Genomic DNA, 4,567 nt, shown 5'->3' on the forward strand with positions numbered 1-4,567 from the left:
GAGGAAGCCGCCCCGCGCCTCCCTGCTCCTGCGTCGAGCGCCGCCGTGCAGCGCCCCGCCGCCCGCCGGAGAAGCTCCGCTGTCCCGCGCCGCCTCCATCCGCCACCGCCCTGCCGGGATCCGGCCGGATCCGGCCAGATCCGGCCCGGAGAGCCCCTTCCCTGGCCTCCTCGACCTCCCCGGCCTCTTCCTCCCCGTCTCCGGCGACGAACTCCGGTGAACCTCGCCGTCCGCGCAACGAGGTTGACTTTCCCCCTCCAAAATTCGTCCAAGTCCCCGAGTATTTTGCATAATCATGCCATGTTCATCGCCTTGAATCTCTGCATCCGTAGCTCCGTTTTGTGCGTGTAATATGTCAAATTGTTCGCCTCAACGAGTACATCATTTCGTTCCATTGCATCATATTCATTTGAGGTCATATTAATGCCTGAATTATCGTTGTAAGAGTGCTTCATGATGTTTTCTGCTGTCTGCTAACAGAACGAGCTCTTTTGTCATTTTTGCCATGATTGATGTGTGCATCCTGTGAGGTTGATGTGTTCATGTGTTTTGAACTATGTCATGTCTTCTTTACATTGGTGTTTGCCATGTATTTTTGTGATCAATGTGGTGACTAGCACAAGCATGCAAACTAGGCATCGTGATGTTGCTGATTTTAGTCCCTGTTCTGCTGTTATTTTGATGCCATGTAAACTTGATGATACAGAGAGATCCATGCATATTTTGAGATACTTCAGTAAGAGTGTTTTGAACATGTGGTTATTGTCTATCCATTCATGCATCTGGTTGCAATTATGGAGTAGCCTAGCATGTCATTTTCGTGCTCTACTTTTACTTCAAAATGTTTCCTGGCAGATTGTTTACATGTTATTCAATTTGGCCAAGGTTGTTGTAGATGATCCGTGCATGCTATGGACTTGTTCTTGCCTTGGGTTGTTTTACAAACATGTCTTCCTTATGATGCTATGCTTATCTTGTCATGCAATGACTTGTGGTGAGCGAATCGAGCTTGTTAAGTAGGGTACTTGATGTTGCTGTTTTACTAGGTTGAATCTGTTATTTCGCGATGCTATGTAAACATGTTGCTACTAATCATTCTATGCATAATCTGGAGATGTTCTATAAACATGTTTTGATCTACATGTCTTGCTCTATCCATCCATGCCCCTTGTTGCATTTATAGGTTGTTGTAGCTTGTTGTAATCTTGCTTTAAAGTTGCTTCATAATGTTCCTGTTAGCCTGTTTACATTAAGTTCAGTTGTTACCATGGTTGTTCCTAGTGTTCCATGCACCCTATGACCTTGCTATTGCCATGCTTAGCTTCACAAACATGCCTTCTTACTGTTGGGTGCCTTGCCATGCCATGTATTGCTCTGTAGTGAGTTGCACAAGCTCATCTACATGCCTTCATAATTCTGTTTCTGCCATGTTTGAATCCGTAATATAACTTGCTATGTTTACATAGGTGCCATCATATTTTCTGATCCTTTTTGGCTTATGGTCAGTAAAGGACTTTTGATCTATGCAATTAGTAGATTCATGTCATGCCTTTTTTTTGCCATGATAAGTTCCTATAACATGTTGTTTGATAGCTCTAAACATTGCATCGTGATGTTATTTTCTGCAAAGCCTGAATTGTTATAACTTGCAATCTTACGATGTGTGTTTGAGCATGTTCTAGTGACTTATGGAGATATCTCAGTGTTCATGTTTTGTAATGCTTTATCTGTACATTATGTCCATGCCTTTTATTATCATGTTGGGGTGCTGTAGCATGTTGATTTGATGCTTGCAATATGCCTAGTTGCTGTTTCGGACAGCTTGTCCTTATGACTTGTATAGTGTGCATGTGTTGAACCGTTGCTCCGTTTTGAGTGTGCTCTATATGAAACTTGCTTAGAATTGCATGTAGCTTCATATTATCATGTTGCATCCTTGTTTTGAGGTGTTTGCTTGATGTTTGTATGCATTTTGCATCAATGCCATGTTTAACTTGTTTTGCTCATATCTTCTAGGTCGTAGCTCCGAACTAAATGAACTTTATATGTAACTTGACTAGAATCTCGTGTAGATCATTTTTGTGTATCTTAACTTGCTATTTAACAAATCGAACATAAGGTTTATTCAGATCTGGACCAATTGCTAAATTAGCATATGAGGACTTACCAGAATTGTTATATGTTGTTCCCGGCCTCATTTAAACTTGCCTTGATGTGTTGCTCTTGTTTGCATGATCTCTTGCCATGAGTAGCTTCATGTAGCCTTGTCATGCATCATGCTTGTTTGTGCATCATGCCTTGTTCATGTGTGGTGTGTTTACTTTGTTGTGTGCTTCTTTTCGATAGTTCCCGTTTCGTTGCGATCGTGAGGATTCGTTCGTCTACGCTTGGTTCGTCTTCGTGGCTTCGTCTTCTTCATGGACTCATTCTTCTTCCTTGCGGGATTTCAGGCAAGATGACCGCTACCCTGGATCTCACTACTATCATTGCTATGCTAGTTGCTTCGTTCTATCGCTATGCTGCGCTACCTATCACCTGTTTATCGAGCCATCCCAAATTGCCATGAACCTCTAACCTTTGACACATTTCCTATGCAAACCATTGATTGGCTATGTTACCGCTTTTGCTCAGCCCCTCTTATAGCGTTGCTAGTTGCAGGTGAAGTTGAAGATTTCTCCATGGTGGACAGGATTTCGGTTGGGATATCACAATATCTCTTATATTATTAATGCATCTATATACTTGGTAAAGGGTGGAAGACTCGGCCTTTTGCCTAGTGTTTTGTTCCACTCTTGCCGCCCTAGTTTCCGTCATACCGGTGTTATGTTCCCGGATTTTGCGTTCCTTACGCGGTCGGGTGATTTATGGGACCCCCTCGACAGTTCGCTTTGAATAAAACTCTTCCAGCAAGGCCCAACCTTGGTTTTACCATTTGCCTCACCACCACCTACCCTTTCCCTTGGGTCGGCCAACCCAAGGGTCATCTTTATTTTAGCCCCCCCGGGCCAGTGCTTGTCTAAGTGTTGGTCCGAACCGAGTAGACTGCGGGGCCACCTCGGGGCCACTCCAGGGCTGGTTTTACTCGTAGGATGTCTCATCCGGTGTTGCCCTGAGAACGAGATATGTGCAGCTCCTATCGGGATTGTCGGCGCATCGGGCGGCTTTGCTGGTCTTGTTTTACCATTGTCGAAAAGTCTTGTAAACCGGGATTCCGAGTCTGATCGGGTCTTCCTGGGAGAAGGTCTATTCCTTCGTTGATCGCGAGAGCTTGTCATGGGCTAAGTTGGGACACCCCTGCAGGGTATAATCTTTCGAAAGCCGTGCCTGCGGTAATAGGCAGATCGGAATTTGTTAATGTCCGGTTGTAGATAACTTGACACCAGATCTGAATTAAAACGCATCAACCACGTGTGTAGCCGTGATGGTCTCTTCTCGGCGGAGTCCGGGAAGTGAACACGGTTTCTGGGTTATGTTTGACGTAAGTAGGAGTTCAGGATCACTTCTTGATCATTGCTAGCTTCACAACCGTTCCGCTTGTTCTCTTCTCGCTCTTATTTGCGTATGTTAGCCACCATATATGCTTAGTCGCTGCTGCAGCCTCACCACTTTACCCCTTCCTTTCCCTTTAAGCTTTGCTAGTCTTGATACCCATGGTAATGGGATTGCTGAGTCCTCATGGCTCACATATTACTACAACAACAGTTGCAGGTACAGGTTTATGCGATGATCTTGACATGAGTGCGATGTTTGCTTGTATTGGAGTTCTTCTTCTGCTTCTTCTTCGATCAGGGGATAGGTTCCAGGTCGGCAGCCTGGGCTAGCAGGGTGGATGTCGTTTGAGTTTTTGTTTGTGTTTCATCCGTAGTCGGATGATGCTCTTATGTATTGTGATGTTGTATTCGTGTGGCATTGTATGCCTTTTGTATGTATCCCCATGTATTATGTAATGTTGATGTAATGATATCCACCTTGCAAAAGCGTTTCAATATGCGGGTCTATCCTTGGTGGGACCTTCGAGTTCCTTTTGGGTAGGGTCGCATATTGGGCGTGACAAGTTTTTATCAGAGCCTCGACCGACCCTAGGAGCCCCCTTGTTTGATCGTGTAGTTTCGCCGTTGTTGAGTCTAGAAGAAAACTATTTTTCGGAGTCTAGTTATATCGGAGAGTAGGAATTCTTTTTACTCCTCAGCCCCTTCGTCGCTCTGGTAAGGAATCTTGACGTAGGTGTTTTGAATTACTCCTCTTCCCTTTCAAATTTTTCTTTAGGATCACGCAGTTGGTTTTCCGATCGTTGGTTCTCAGCTCTTTTGATCAGGTGCATTTTTCGTCAAGTTGACTCGAGCCTCTTCATCTTTGTCAAGTTCAATCCTCAGTTGTTTTCTTTCCCACCCGCCCACCCTTCTTCTTCTCGGAACCGGAGTCCGTAATCGAGTATCCATCCTACTCGTGCGAAGTTTTTGCTCTCTCTCCTCAATGATTTCAACCGGTGTTTTCTCTTCAAGTTGTTCATCAATTTCCCCTTCCAAGTTGCCTTTTGTTTTCCCGCCCTCCCACCCTTTTCTTCCCG

The sequence above is a fragment of the Triticum aestivum genome, chromosome 5B, assembly GCF_018294505.1.
Source record: "Triticum aestivum cultivar Chinese Spring chromosome 5B, IWGSC CS RefSeq v2.1, whole genome shotgun sequence".
NCBI classification, from domain to species: Eukaryota; Viridiplantae; Streptophyta; class Magnoliopsida; order Poales; family Poaceae; genus Triticum; species Triticum aestivum.